We start from the raw sequence: 17345 nt of genomic DNA on the forward strand, positions 1-17345 counted from the left end.
ATGGATACAATGTGATAGAGACGTTCTAGCACGCAAGTTGGAGCTTGGATTATGAGTGAAAAATACCACCCCCAAAAAATGTTCAACCTTTGGACTTTGTTGAGAAACTGATTTTGAGTGGAACTGCAATCCCGGATTTTTGATTTAGGTTGTGAAAGTCTTTGTAATTTGAGCGAGTGCGGGTCGCCCGTGAGTCCGCCTAGTCTTTTAGGCGGCAGCCTTGCTAGAAAGCGTCTTATTAGTATTTTTGTAATTTTATAGTTCAATTTTACACAAAAAAAACAGAAAGAGGCAACTGTTTTGACAATATGACTATTGTGAAGAGAGCCAGGTGGTGACATTTTAATGCAGGTTGCTGTAAAAACTTTGATTTGTTTGCTACGTGAGAGCCCCATCAGCCTCAATTGAAGATTGCGGCAGCAATAACACTGTTGTCGACGAGTGTCAACACTCGTCGACAACAGTTGTCGATCTACTAAGAGTATTTTCTTAATTTCGTACCAGGGTCATTTCTACATCAAAATGGAGAGCAGTGTTTTAAAGATATGGCGATCACGAAGACAGCCAGTGGGTCAGCATATTTTTGTGATTTGTGTAAAACTTGGCGGCTAACGTCTTGTTTTGACGTTAGCCGTCAGACTCGGCTCGCCTACTGGCAGTGTGTAGTAGGCTACTGCCTTCAATGCCAAAGCTATGGCTAAACTTCATTATGTCAAAAGAAACGTTCTAATTTCCGGTGTTGTTGCCCAACTGGTTACCACGCTAACTGGTTCCCCAGCTGTGCGTTCACGTATCAGTCTTCCTCCATCACCAGATTTGTCACAAATTTACAAACATATTACTGGCGATTTTTAAATCGGATCTTATCTTATCTGCTGCAGCGAATATGAAAGTATAGGCTACGTGCGCACTACACGTCATTCCCGCTATCTAGCACTGGAGAAGAACTCTCAGACAGCAGGACACAGCATTGGACAGCTACCACAATGTTTGTGTCTGAATTATATAGCTAGCTGGGGAAGGGATGTAATTAATAAGGAGTTTTGCATTTAGATTGAATCCCAGACACCACCAATCTGGATGTTTTATGTGGGAAAAGATACTGTTTACACAAACACCCATACATCCCCCCCATACACACACACATACCCCCCTCCCTCCCCCATACACGCACACATCCATACACACACATTTCAATGCACTTGCTACTTTCTTACCTACAATCAAATAGATAATTTAGCAATGTCTCATGACACTTTTTCCCTCCCTCCCTCCCTCCCTCCCTCCCTCCCTCCCTCCCTCCCTCCCTCCCTCCCTCCCTCCCTCCCTCCCTCCCTCCCTCCCTCCCTCCCTCCTTCCCTCCCTCCCTCCACTCTCTCCCTCCACTCTCTCCCTCTCTCTTTAACTGCTGATGACCACAATGTGAATCTGTCCATCAGGAGAGAGCTAAAGAGATGCTTTGGACAAATTGTTCTAATCCCATCCAAACCCAATTTGAAGAGAATTATGTGGGGAAGATTTTTTTTTATCTACCACTGGGAAACAAGATCTCCTCATGCTGCTTGTGAAAGGAAAAGACAAGGAGGAATCTGTAGGTGTCAAAGTGTCAATAACACTGATGCACTGGAGCAACACATCCTTACACCAGCCAAGAGGGAAAGGGGGAAACCAAGATAGAGAGAAAGCTGAAAATTTGAATAGAGAGAAAGGAAAAGTGAGATAACAAGAGAAATGTCAGAAATGGAGAGAGGGGGGGGGGGCAGAGATAAATATATTAAAGATTTTAAAGTCTGTTTGAAAAATGGTCATTCATACCAGGGGAAAGTCAGTGAGAGAGAGAGAGACATAGGGGCAGAGAGGGAGAAATGACCATTTAAATTAATGCTGTGTGGTTGAGTGTTGGCTGTCTTTGTTCAGCTGCCTGCAAATGACTATAATTAGACCAGCAAACCGTGTCATCAACCATAGGTCAGTTTCAGAACAATTAACACACACGTACAAACACACAACATAACATCTTTCCAAAGAAATTGATTTGGAAAATGTCCTTGTTTTTCAATGCCTGCAAATCAACAACAAATTGTTGATTTGGTGTATAGGTTTGGCTCTGACGCAAGAGCAATCCAGTGTGTGTATATGTGTGTGTGTGTGTATGCCTACGTGTGCATGCCAGGTGTGACCCTGCATCTGCCTAGCCAGATCCCAGCACAGCTGTCACCACAGCCCAGTCAGGCAGTGTATGTGCTTGTGTGTGTGTACAGTAGGTGTGTATAGAATGGCCCCTCTCTGTGCCAGACGCAGGAAAGGCAGTGAAGACCATCCCCTGGCTGTAGTTTGTGTCTGCCAGAGAGAACCTGATACTGCAGGTGGAAGAGGCCTAATCCATTTGTTGCATGCCCCTGTCTATCTGCCTGCACACGTTGTTGTATGTGATTGTTACCGGCCTCAGGTCTAGGGGTGCCTGAGCCGATACATAGATGTTCTACAACTGTGGTAGAAGAAAAGAGAATAGAAAAGATTGTGTGAAGACAGTTAGCAAACTGTGCATACTTTGGTTTCCATTTTATTCTGGCGCATATTTGCTGGTCACCAATACCATTACATACATTTAAGTGATTCTTTATGCATAGTCCTATTATTCATTTGTACAACAATGTAACAACTAGGCAAACTTATGCATATACACACATATTTCAAATTACAATTATTATTATTCAGAAAAACTCAGCGTTATAACTAATAAGCTATTGGAAAAGCCATCAAACACACAAGTAGCAAGTAGCCGTTGCCTCTCGTGAAGTCGAAATCTTGCAAGGACGCCCACTGCTAGGCTAACCCGCCAAAACTACCACCCGCACTTTCCTTTCAACTTCCATATACCGATTACATTTTACAACTTTTACAATCATCACATTTTTTACATTGATCATACTTCCTCTATATGTACTGTGAATCCTACTATTAATTAACTAACATTTGTGAATTTCTGAACACTCGTGTTGAAATGGCCGGCGCACTGCTTTGAAGTTTGCAGTAAATCACCGATCCTAACTAAACAACAAAATACTCCTCCGTTAAATCTATTCACTACACACACATCGCTAACACCCCAAACTATCATTTCACCAAACATTCAATTAGTATTTAGCTGGTTGACCAACCTGTGGTAGAAGAAAAGAGAATAGAAAAGATTGTGTGAAGACAGTTAGCAAACTGTGCATACTTTGGTTTCCATTTTATTCTGGCGCATATTTGCTGGTCACCAAAGCTTCTAGCTTCACACTTCACTCTACACTCTAGCGCCATCTAATGCACTGGTGGAGGCTGACAATTGCAGTTGACAATTTGTAAACGTATGTTTAAAAAAAATAAAGGGGTGCCAAGTTTTCATTTATTAAACACTAAATGTTCAGCCCGCTACACTCTCCCCTACTTTTATGAGATGTCTCCTGACATCTGCGCTTACTAGTCAAGTCTGCTGTCAAATCGTCAGTGTCTAATAAGTCCACATTACTGGTCTGGAATAGTAACTGAGTCCTGGGTGAATTTGACATGCCAGTACATTACTAGGCATCAAACAGGTTGGCGTCTGAATCACAGAATTAGCACCATACTTCCATGGCTGATAAGATGGGTCCCCAAAGCTATTATAAGTGAACAGTTCTCTAGGTACTGTAGCTCGGGATGACCTCCTCACGGTCTCTTCCAGAATTTCATTTTGCTGTACCGCCTCTGGTTCACCTTCTGCTCTCTGTGCCATTCCGGGCCCACAGTCATGTACTTCTTGTTGGGCTTGAGGCTCCACCACTGCCTCCACCTCAGGTCCTGGTTCCGCTGTCCGCTCTGGTTCGTCCTGTTCTTGCCTTTGAGGTTGGAACTCCCGTGCCAAAACTCTTAACTTGCTACTTTGTTTGGGTTGGTTATTTTCATTTCGGACGTTGGTGACACAGAACCGAGGTAAGTATCGACGTACGTATGTGAATTCCTCCTCGTCTGAATCTTCGGTGTCTGTTCCATTTGTTTCGTGGTTGGTCTTTTGCTTTTCCTTAGTATTTCTTTTCACAGGTTTGATGGGATGATCTACGTCGAGAGGTAAGTCATTCACAGGTAAAAGAAGATTCCGGTGTAGGACACGGAGGGTTTTGTCCCCCATTTCAGCTTGGATCTTGTACACAGGTCCATTGCCGACCCTGTCTACGACTCGGTGCACCTTTCGCTCCCAGTATGATCGCAGTTTGCCTGGGCCACCTCTCTCTGAGAGGTTTCTAACAAGCACTCTGTCACCTGGCTTAATAGTAGCACCTTTGATACCTTTGTCATAATACTTCTTCCCTTTTGCCGATGACTTTTGACTATTCTCGGCTGCAATTTTGTATGCTTCCTGCATCCTTGTGGCCCACTTTTGTGCAAATGTCTCTTGAGTTTGTTTCTCACTTTCTGGTTTAAGATCAAATAGAAGGTCTACTGGCAAGCGCGGGGCTCTTCCGTACAGCAAGAAAAATGGTGAGTATCCCGTTGCTTCATGTCTTGTGCAGTTGTATGCGTGGACTATATGTGGAAGGTGTTCTTTCCACTCCGATTTCTTTTCCTCCTGCAGTGTCCGAAGCATCTGTAGCAGCGTTCGGTTCAGTCTCTCCACTGGGTTCCCCTGTGGGTGGTAGGGAGTTGTACGAGAGTGGGAAATTCCAGCCAGCTGTTGAAGTCTCTGGAAAAGATGGTTTTCAAACTCACGTCCCTGGTCGTGATGTAGTTTCTCCGGGAATCCGTAACGAGGAATGAAATCTTGAAAGATTTTCTCAGCTGCTGTTTTACCCGATTTGTTCTTTGTTGGGTACGCCTGTGCAAAACGTGTGAAGTGATCAACTAAAACAAGAATATATTCATAACCCCCTTTACTTGGTTCAAGATGGAGATAATCTACAGAGAGTAATTCAAAAGGTGCATTTGTGGTAATACAACCCATGGGAGCTTTCTCTGGAATGCAAGGGCGTTTCTGTTTGATACATGAGCACTTCCTGATCACATAATCTTCTATCTCACGCTGCGTAAAGGGCCAATAGAATCGCTCTCTCGCTAAATGTATCACCTTGTCTGCTCCTATGTGCCCCAAATCATCATGTAGGTTACGTAGTACCATTGGTCTTAGCTTGTTTGGTAGTACCAGCTGCTTGCGGCATCCTGTCTGTCTGTGCAAGATCCCATTGTGCAGTACAAGCTTGTTCCATTCATGGATTAGCCTCCTGGTTTCATGTCCCATTAGTTTTTTTTCTTTACAGTTTGGGTTCCATCCCTTTTCTTTTAAAGTTATCACTTCATTAATTGCAGCATCATCCTGCTGTGCAGCTTTGATATCCTCAGGTGTCACAACTGACACATTTCCTGGTAATGCACTTTCGTCTGCAGATTGAAGTTGTAGTGCAGCTACCCAGGGCACATCTTCATCTCTGACTGCTTTACTTCCTTGCCAGACAGCAGAGACAACATCCGGTGGCAATATTTCGGTGTACTCACTGATTCTCTCATTAAAGTCAAGAGGGTGACGAGACAATGTGTCTGCATCCACATTCATCTTCCCCGGCCTGTATTTTAAGTCAAAATGAAAGTCAGCTAACTCCCCCACCCAGCGATGACCTACTGCATTAAGTCTGGCAGTGCTCAGAACATACGTCAACGGGTTGTTATCCGTGTACACAGTAAATGTGGGTGCATAGTAGAGATAGTCCCGGAATTTATTACATACTGCCCATTTGAGAGCGAGGAACTCAAGTTTGCCAGAGTGTAGATAATAATTTCTCTCAGCTGGTGTCAGTGTTCTGGACCCATAGCCTATAACCCGTAATATACCTTCCTGTTGTTGATAGAGTACAGCCCCTAACCCTTCATTCGATGCATCCGTGTGCAGTATAAATGGGAGGTCAAAGTCTGGGTATGCCAGGATAGGTGGATTAGTTAGCATGCTCACAAACTTGGATACCACAGAGCTGTGTCCTTGTGTCCACTGTATTGGTGTTTTTGAAGGCAACTGTCCATGGGTTCTCTTTTGTCCTTTCCCTTTTGCAGGTCTATTAATGATCTGATCTGTGCTTTGAAGCAAATTAAAAAGAGGTTTTGCTAGCCTGGAGAAATCCTGGATAAATGAACGGTAATAACTAAGAAAACCCAGCAATGCTCTGACCTCTCCTACTGTCTGTGGTTCTTTCTCTTTTAAACACAGTACCGCCTCTATGTCTTTGGGATCTATTTGTACACCCTCGGCCGACACTAAACGACCTATATACCTTATTTGGTGCTTAAATATCTCACATTTCTTTGGACGTAGTTTGATTCCATGCTCTCTCATTCGACACAGCACTCGCCTCAGGTCTTCAACGTGTTCATTGAAAGTCTTTGAGTAACATAGTACATCATCCAAGTAAGGGGAGCAACAGTCATCTCTCACTCCTTCCAGAACTCCCTCCATGCATCTTTGAAAGGCAGCAGGGGCGTTGGTGAGACCGAATGGAATTCGCACCCACTCGTACAGCCCCCAAGGAGTGCTGAAAGCAGTGGCCTGTCTTGAGTCTTCATGTACAAACCCTTGATGATAGGCGCTGCCTTGATCAAGGATCGAAAACCACGTGTATCCCCCTAAGTTATCCAACAGGTCTTGTATTCGGGGCAGTGGGTGCCGGTCAGGGACCGTTTTACTGTTCAGTCCTCTGAAATCCACACACAGTCTTAGGCTGCTGTCTTTTTTTCGTACACACACTACCGGAGATGAGTATGGCGAAGTGGACTTTCTTATCCAACCCTGTGTCAACAAGTTCTGAACATATTCTTTAACCTCTTTGTATAGGGGTTTAGGAATCGAGTTATAACATTTCTGTACAGGTGTATCATCCTTCAAATTGATTTTCAGTGAAAGGCTTGGAATACAACCGATATCATCATCTTCACGTGCAAACACATCCGATTCTTCATAGAGCATATTTCGAACCGTTTCTTGATCATCTTCCTGGAGATGTGATATGTCTACTGGTGGGTGCCAATTTCCCTTGACCCTGTTCTTTTGTTGCTCAGCTCTTGATTCGTTGGCTTTTTCGGTGTTTGTCTGGGCCGAACATATTACTGAAGTGTTAGACTGACTTGCAGGCATTTGACTATTAGGCTTGATCACAGGGTTCAACTGAACTAACTGTTCTAGCCAACCTAACACAGTTCTCTGTGGGAGATAGATGTCATGTTGCGTAGGATTCTGGATAGGGATTCTGACTAGCTTGGAGAAACCACTCGGAACATCGACAATAGCCGGGAAAAGTTCTAACCCGTCTGGACATTTCCCCTCCATCTCCGGCTCAAATATCATTGTCCCTCCTTCTGGCCAAGATCTAATTCTGCATTTTATGTCACTTATCTGACCTGCTTGGATGGTAAAGCCTTTCTTCCCCACATTCACAATGCAGTTTGAAAGCGTTTCTTTAGGGGATATCACAATGACTGATGAAACCATTGTTTGTGTCGTACTCTCTGTGAGCTTCATTGCTTCGCTTAACAATGCATTAAGATTTAGCCCACCCGTCTTCTCACTATTCTCTTTGATCAACTCTTCAATCACGTTGAAACCCAAAAGCTGACAACCTGCACAGCTCGAACTAACTAACATGGGTACACGTATTCCTATTCTCCCATGTACATTGCTCAGTATTTCCAGGAGTACATCAATCCATCCGTCAAACGGTATACTTGTGCCATTGGCTGCAGTGACATGGAGGTAGTTATCATTAAGTAGACTCTCTAGGGGTTGAATTTGGACATGTGGCAATTCACTTTCTACCCAAGACCTACTAACGACACTAACCTGGGCCCCCGTGTCTAGCAGCAAATTGACACCAACACCGTTGATAGTACATGAGACCATGCATTTCCGGCCAATCAACTGAGCGGCATGTTTCATTATTTTTGGTTTGGCCTGCGAGATTGGTGTTTGGTTCATTTTGACGTTGTCATTGCGAAGGTGGGACTGTTTCTGGACACTGATCACTGGCTGTCCCTCCCCGGTGATCTCACCCCGTTTCCCGAACTCTGTTTTTTTAAACAGCCAATCGCTCTGTGGCCTGCCTGGCCACAACGAAAACAGTGAGGGCAGTTTTCGTTTCCTTTCTGGACACATTCCTGACATTTACCTCTAGTGTCAGTTCTCCGAGATGAAGTGCTAGTGGGGGGTGGACAAGCTGCTGTTGAAGTTTCGCTGTCAGTGGGTTTAACCATCTTCTGAAGGTTCTTGGTCAGCGCTGACACTTGTGCTGTAAGTTGCATTATAGCCGTACGATTGGCTTGGACTTCACTGTCAACATAGGTTGGTTGCAAGTGCTCACTATGTTCACCATCAGCCTGCAGTGTTGAATTGACAGTCACTGGTTTGAGTCTAGTTGTTGGCGGGCCCAGACGTTTCAGTCTCTCTGCCTCTTCACTCGCCGATTTGGCTACCTGTTCTATGATAAAATCATCTGTCACTCGTGAGTCGGAAAGGTAAGGTTTGATGTCACATCTGATGTTTCTATCTTTTTCACTTAGCCCTTGGTAAAGTGTATGGAGGAACACCCCTTGAACTAGATTTTTGTCATAGTCAAACTCAGCGCTACTTTGTTGTGACGCGAACAGTACACGTTGTTTGAGACCCATTATTCTGTATACAAACTGCTGCGCAGTTTCTTTGTCTTGTTGTTTTGCGTTACTCAGCTCCTGAAAGAGCTCTGTGCTACTTTTATCTCGCAGATGAGACCGAAGGAAGCGTTTTAACTCTGCGACTGTGAGGTCGTCTTTGTTTGTTAACATTTCCTTAAAAGTACCTGGTTTGATTACCTTTAGTACCGTTCGAATAATCTCTGATTCTGTAAACCCCTCTTTGATACCCTCATCAATTTGTTTACAGACACTGTTGTATGTTATGTCAGAACTAGAATCTGATATCTGACCTCCATGCACCTTAAACTCTCTTCGGGGCAGATAAGCTGCAACATCAGTAAACCTTACTACCTGCTCAGAAACACTTGAACGAATACTCTCTCTGTCTCTGGTAGCAGGGTCTCTTGTGAGTTTGGCCCGATGCCCCTTGTTGGCCAGTGGGCTGTCGGCTGGAACAGTCTCATGGTGATCCGGAATGTGAGTCGGAGTGGTCGTTGCATCATCACCTGCTGATTGAGAATCATCTTTGCTAGCCAACAGTCTATCAATGATGTCATTTAAGTACAGCAGGCGTGACAAACCCTCATCCTCAAGTTCCTTGAGTTGGTCACTTTTAACAAAGTCTGTGATGAAGTAAAATAGTTCAGGTTCACTTAGTACAGTTAGATCTTGGTCTTGTTGTTGTTCTCCATCATCTACGGCAATTGCCAGTTCGAGTAACTGGCTGGCACTCAATGACGGTAGTTTCTTATGGATGTCCCAGACCAGCGCCCGACGTGGTTCTAAAGCTGCCATCTCTACTGGACACCTGAAGCCTCGGCTCTCTGGATGACGCACTCTTTGCAGCCTTCCCTGAAGCTCTGACGCAGGATCACCGTTGTAGGATCAACACTTCTCCACCTGGTGGCGCTAGATCCCGGACGAGCCCCCAAATGTTACCGGCCTCAGGTCTAGGGGTGCCTGAGCCGATACATAGATGTTCTACAACTGTGGTAGAAGAAAAGAGAATAGAAAAGATTGTGTGAAGACAGTTAGCAAACTGTGCATACTTTGGTTTCCATTTTATTCTGGCGCATATTTGCTGGTCACCAATACCATTACATACATTTAAGTGATTCTTTATGCATAGTCCTATTATTCATTTGTACAACAATGTAACAACTAGGCAAACTTATGCATATACACACATATTTCAAATTACAATTATTATTATTCAGAAAAACTCAGCGTTATAACTAATAAGCTATTGGAAAAGCCATCAAACACACAAGTAGCAAGTAGCCGTTGCCTCTCGTGAAGTCGAAATCTTGCAAGGACGCCCACTGCTAGGCTAACCCGCCAAAACTACCACCCGCACTTTCCTTTCAACTTCCATATACCGATTACATTTTACAACTTTTACAATCATCACATTTTTTACATTGATCATACTTCCTCTATATGTACTGTGAATCCTACTATTAATTAACTAACATTTGTGAATTTCTGAACACTCGTGTTGAAATGGCCGGCGCACTGCTTTGAAGTTTGCAGTAAATCACCGATCCTAACTAAACAACAAAATACTCCTCCGTTAAATCTATTCACTACACACACATCGCTAACACCCCAAACTATCATTTCACCAAACATTCAATTAGTATTTAGCTGGTTGACCAACCTGTGGTAGAAGAAAAGAGAATAGAAAAGATTGTGTGAAGACAGTTAGCAAACTGTGCATACTTTGGTTTCCATTTTATTCTGGCGCATATTTGCTGGTCACCAAAGCTTCTAGCTTCACACTTCACTCTACACTCTAGCGCCATCTAATGCACTGGTGGAGGCTGACAATTGCAGTTGACAATTTGTAAACGTATGTTTAAAAAAAATAAAGGGGTGCCAAGTTTTCATTTATTAAACACTAAATGTTCAGCCCGCTACATGATATCTGACGAATGATCCCCAATCTGGCTCCCATGTATTTTAAACTCACATGGTTGAATGTATGAAAGTCCCCCCATGGGGAATACAAAGTCATGGACTACCCGTTTGGGTAGTTCAGTTTGGTCTACAGTTTGGTGGTGTGGTTTCACCTCCTCATGTTACTGGTTCAGCCAAGTCAGTGTTTTGAGTGAGTGTTGTCTGTACTTCAGAGGCATGTGGATGTGACACAGGTGTAATGTGAGTGTTACATCAGATGTGTGTACCACATCGCAAGTCTGTTGTGTGTCTTGTAACGGCAACAGTTCACTCATACTTTGGTCCTCGGCTTCAAGTAGGAGATTACTCGATATAAAAGCATTGATATACTCGAAACAACCATCACTGTCCTCCAGATCTAGTTCAGATGGGTCTTTCCTTGGTTTTGGTCCAATAATCTTGACGATGTGGAACAGTTCCTCGGCAGGTAGTGTGACAAAGTATTTCCTGATGTCCCACATCAAGCGTTTCCTTGTACAATCTGCCATGATGTCACTTTCCGTCGCCCTCTCTATCACTGCCTCAATATCAGGGTAAAGACAGCCGTCTTCTCAACTCTCCTGGGGCCTCATGTATAAAGGATTGCGCAGCTTTCATACCAGAAGATGGCGTACGGCCAAAACTCGATATATATTTACATTTAAATATTTACATCTATAAAACCGGTCATACGCCAGGTCCTGCGCACCTTTCCTTTATAAATCACAATCAACATGAGATTGACCGCACGTGAATGAGCCACTGACCCCGCCTTGCCTCCTCCCATAAATGAATATGCAGATGGAATATAAATGCGCTCCTGAGGTCATTTCTTTGTCTGAATTATTGTATTTCTTCGAATAAACGCAGCCCTCGAATAAACGCTGCACCAAAAACGCTGCGTTTATTCGAAGAAATACGGTGACTGTGAGATTGAGGTTGCGAGAACCAAGAAAATGTGTCCTGATTGGCGGCCTATCATCAGGTATTGGCGACAAAAGAAAGTCGCCGGAGTGGAAAACTGTCACAATTTGTGCCCTTCTTGTTTTTAACCTCTAGCACTTTGAGATTTTATGAAAGCACAACACAAATAAATTCATTATTATTATTATAGGGCCATAAATGCTGTGGGTTCAGAGAACCGGACCATGGCAGAAATTAGTCAAGTCTGTACTCTCACAGTTCCTATTGATGAAGAAAATTAGGTCACCCTGCTGAAAATGATGGAGATGGGTTACATTTATGGAACTAAGTAATTGAAAAGTGAATGTCTCAGTTATTCCTTATATTATACTCTGAGTTGTACTATGTGAAATGTAATGCTAAGCTGTGACTGAGTAAAACCAATAGAAGTGTGAAACGTTGGTTTTAGTAAAGGAGGATAGTGAAGTATCATTCAAAGGAATGCAGAGGCCTAGCCGTAAATTAGAACGTACTTATGGCAGAGCTGCAGGAAAACTCCTGCAAACCAAGTCTGAAGCTGTCACCCAGGTCAGGTCTGTGTCTAGGGGTTTCCTATGTTTATAAAGCACGAGCATCCCATACCAACTACAAGACAGCCTAAGATGTGTGTGCACCCAACACGAGCCTTGACATGGTCAGATTTATGTAAAGAACAGAGATGCCAACGTGACACAGCTTCTGTAATCAGAAACCCTAGTATAGGGGCCAATTGGGTGACAAAGCGTAGAAATGGTCATCAACAGAAAGGTACCAATAATGTGAGGATGCATAATGTATCTGTGACCAACAGTGTTGTACCAATAGCAAAAATTGACACAAATAATAGGCAGAAAATGCAGTATAAAAGGGGATGTTTGGAGAGAAACTTGCCAGTCTGCTCTTGGGAGCTTACTCACTTGGATAACTTTTTTACCCTGTGTTGGAATAAAACTTTTGCATCAATACTCTGAGTTTCAGTGCATCTGTTTGGACTTAGCCTGATTTTTGACTGGTTTGGACTTAGAATAATTTTCAACGTTGGGACTTAACCTGATTTTTGACGGGTCAACACTTTGAATCATTTTTTACGTTTGGACTTTGTTTATTTTTGACTTGTCAACATTTAGAACTATTCTCAACCTTCGGACTTAGGTTATTGTTTATTGTTGACTTGTTCGGACTTAAGATTTTCTTCACTTGGAGACTCTGATTTATTTCCACAAATACACGGGAACCTACAAAATTATTTACGACACTATATACATGTGAGCATACAGGCGTGGAGACACTTCCCGCATACCCAATCTCCCGGCATTCTGTCGGTCTCAGCAACCTATCACAATAAAAGTCTTTGCTAATATTGTCCATAATAATGGCAAGAGCCCTTTTCAAAAGTCCACCCATTAACGTGCATTAAAAAAACAGTTATCATTTAAATACACTTCTAAAACTGGTTGTTCCCATCCTTGATTGTGATTGCCTATATCGCGTTCCATGCCGTTGTAAAATCCAGCATAACCTTACAGGTTGTCCTCATAACATTCTTTAACATTCCATATTACTGCTCATCGAATATGCCTAACAACTCCCCTTACCTGTTCAAAAATCAGCGCAAAACACGGCCTCTTGGGATGTATTGTTTAATCATAACAGTATTTACCAATGCCAAAAACAATTGTGTATGCATCTTGTGTATATCACACATGTGTAAAAGCAATTGACAGCAATTTTGGTTATTAGCACGTATCTGAAGTATTTATTATTTACAGTTTTCCTTTTCTTGCATATTACAGAAGTTTAAGTGTTGAAGAAGTAATTCAATATAGGGAACAACATGTTTAGGATCACTAAATACTCATAATTGGTTCTTGTTTGCCAAAGCTTCCAGTTGAGTTGTGGGAACGTCATGTGTGATATGATTAGATTTTTATCACATTGTAGCTGGTCTTCCCGAGGCTACTTTTAGCGCAGATAGGGGGTCAATGGTCCCCTAATGAGAGGCAAGTGTAACTTCTTTGAAAATTCTCAAATGTCTTCTGAAATTCCTCCTTTTATTTTTACTGGAACGTTGGGAGTGTGGATCTCGGGTAACGCATGAGTAGTAGCGCATTGTGTGCCAACAAAATTTGCATTTGATAAATTAAGTGGGCAGTTAATAGACAGGGAACATTTTGTCATAAGAGAAGCAAACTACCCCTATTTCCCAACTAATTTATATAAATTTGTCTTTCTTGCGCAGTTCCCATAGAAGTTGATTAGCCTATAATAACTAATGTTTCATATTTAGGATGTGTTTGTCTGTACAAAGCATGATATCCAATCCCCCTCCTAATCACCAAGTGATTTTCCAGAGATTCACCTGATTCAAATGAATTCCGGCTTCCAAAGAGCTTGATAACAACCCATTTGTTTGAAACAGGTATGCTGGAGCAGGGAAACATCTAAAACATGCAGGACGGCGGCTTTCAAAGACCAGGGTTGTCCACCACTGGGCTATAGTCTACATATTTTGCTATCTTTCTAATAATGCCAGGAATCTGTGTGTGTGTTTAAATTAGAATGGGTTTAGTTTCCTACACTCAGCTCAAGAACCGGGCACTCTGCAAAGTTCATATTTTGCAGGTGTCCTTTTTATACTACAACGGAGTGCAGTGACGTTGCTTGGATAAGCAGTTTTACATAAAATAAAGAAAAAATAATTCACCACCACTTTGGCTTGCTTTCTTCGCTCTGGACTCCATTTGAGTTGACTGAGCTGCACGAAGCTAGCTCTCGGAAACCAAAACAATATGGATATAGCAAGCCGAAAACATGCAAAAGTCATGAACAATATTATTTATGTCAATACAATACAGAAAATCCAAGACTATTTTACTGATTAAATACTGGCTATCTAACTAAGAAAAACATTACATTTAAAGTGGATGGTTTATTTCAGTAGCCTAGGTGTAGCTCAAAGGTTACTATCTACAATTGTTGCTGTGTAGACAAATGGCTCTGGACTACACTAAGTCACAATTGTTTAGCCTAGAAAGACAACAGGGATTTGATTTGTATTGCTTTAAGCATCATCACTTGCTAAACAACCTTTCAATTGGCAATTCACAAATATGTTTTTGGGTACCCTACTGTTATTTAGACGCAAATTCACTTTTATTACCAATATGGCCAGGTTAGCAGTGCCGACTGCTGGCATATAAATCAGATGCTTTTGTAGGGCTGTATTTGGCAGCCCATTTGTCACTGGTCACCCAGACATTCGTCTGGGACAGTCGTTGATTTGCATGAATGCTAAAATGACAATCACACCTTAATGACACCTCTGGAAAGGTGATCTCAACAGTTGAAGAGGAAGGTGGACAAAGGAAGACTCTGAAATTATCATTAAAAGTTGTGTTCTTGTAAATATTGTTCTAAACAGCTTTTAATGTCATGTGTGATATGATTGTGTTTCTTATTTTATGTATTACATTCTACTAATTGTAATACTGTAATGTACATTTACAGAGTTTGTGCTTGCAGCAGACCAACATGTGTTTAAAATATTCCCTTGTCTTGCAAGGGCACCACTTGGTCTATTGCAGCCTTGATTAATGATCCAATTTGTATGCGTCAGACAACTTTTCTGTCATATGGTCAGTCCCCATTTTAGTCAGGTTTGGGTGTATATAGGAAGACGTTTTTACCAATAACTTTCAGTTTTGTTTACGATACAGCTCCGGTGCATTATAGGCGCCAAGTCTTCATTGTGAATACCTTTGTTAACCATTGCTTTGAAAGTATGTTTTGTATTTGATGATGTTTCATTATCATTGTATTGATTATCTTACTATATAGATAAACTGTTATTGTGCATTTTAAGTTACTTGTGCTCCCTGAAACGTATCTATCGCGCTACGGTGGTGAATATTTTGATCTAGGCTGGTTGATACGGCTACTACTGATTATAAACATAGACTTTTGAATTAGGTTTTAACTTAAGGCCTCTGAGTCACTTACAGTGAAATTTACCGGAGCCTCTGAGTGATCAGTTTACATACTATGTCGGTGGTTAAATCCATATTGTAGGAGAGACTGATTAGTGAACACGCATACTTTAGGGTCAATGCTCTTCTCAAGCAGACAATTTTTACCTATGTCAGAGTTTCATGTCATTAACTCAAGGTTACAGGTAACAGGTAAGGTTAAGGTACAGGCGGGTGGGGGTGTAAGGCTGGAGGAGAGACTTGATGTAGTCGGGTGCAGTCCCGTTCACCGCTCGGAAGGACAGTACCAGGGTTTTGAATCTGATACGGGCTGTGATGGGTAGCCAGTGAAGGGAGATGAGGAGCGGGATAACATGGGAGCGTCTGGGTAGGTTGAAGACCAGGCGGGCCGCTGCGTTCTGAATCCTCTGGAGAGGGCGGGTTGCGCATTCTTGGAGACCGGCGAGCAGAGAGTTGCAGTGGTCCAACTTGGAGAAGACAAGAGCTTGGACTAGCAGCTGGGTGGAATGCTCAGACAGGTATCTCCTGATCTTCTGGATGTTGTAGAGGGTGAACCTACACGACTGAGAGACTGCAGCAATGTGGGCTGTGAGGGAGAGCTCGTCATCCATGGCATCCTATCTACCCCATTTCTCCTCTATTGTAACATCTTCCCTCCCTTCCATTGACAAGTTCTCGTCCCACCCCACTAACACTGCCACTGACACCTTGTTAACCACTTTAACTGCATCACTTGACTCTCTCTGTCCCCTGTCAACCAGGCCTGCACGATCTTCTCCCTCCTGCCCGTGGCTTACGGATGTTATTCGTGAAGAACGGTCCACCCTTCGAGCAGCTGAGAGGAAATGGTGCAAGTCCAAAGACGGTCTGGACCTTGATAAGTATCACTCCCTCCTTAAATCCTTCTCTTCTCACATAACTAGTGCTAAAACCCTCTACTTTCTTAACAAAATGTATTCTGCTTCTAACCCCCACAAACTTTTCTCTACCTTCTCCACCCTTCTTAACCCACCTCCCCCACCCCCTCCCTCCACCCTGACAGCAGACGACTTCTCCTCCTTCTTTGAGAAAAAAGTCGCTGACATTAGCAGTCGGTTCCCTGAACCCACCTTTCCTACCCCCTCACCCTCCATGACTGACCCAACTAAATGTCTAAACTCTTTCTCTCCCCTGTCCGAGGCAGAGCTCTCTGACCTCATTCTCTCTCATCGCCCCACCTCCTGTCCCCTTGATCCCGTCCCCTCCCCTCTCTTTCAAACCATCTCCCCCTCTATCATAACTTTTCTGCTCCACGCTCTAAACTCCTCTCTTACCTCTGGCACCTTCCCCTCTGCCTTCAAACAGGCCAGAGTTACCCCTCTACTCAAAAAACCCTCCCTTAACCCTGCCATCCTCCAGAACTACAGACCGGTATCACTGTTACCCTTCTTCTCTAAAACAATTGAACATGCTGTATCTAACCAACTGTCTAATTTTCTTTCTCAGAACAACCTGCTTGACCCCAACCAATCGGGCTTCAAGACCGGCCACTCCACAGAGACTGCCCTCATTTCAGTCACCACTGCCCTCCAGTCTGCCAGAGCGGCTTCGAGGTCATCCGTCATCATTCTGCTGGACCTTTCTGCAGCGTTTGATACAGTTAGCCACCAGATCCTGCTCTCCAGACTTTCTGAGATGGGCATCACTGACACTGCACTCCAGTGGATCTCATCCTACCTGTCGGGAAGATCCTACCAGGTCTCCTGGGGAGGCAAACTGTCTGACCCTCACCAGCTCTCCACTGGTGTCCCACAGGGCTCCGTTCTTGGACCCCTC

The sequence above is a fragment of the Hypomesus nipponensis genome, chromosome 17 (assembly GCF_054491055.1).
Source record: "Hypomesus nipponensis isolate SF chromosome 17, ASM5449105v1, whole genome shotgun sequence".
Taxonomy (NCBI): domain Eukaryota; kingdom Metazoa; phylum Chordata; class Actinopteri; order Osmeriformes; family Osmeridae; genus Hypomesus; species Hypomesus nipponensis.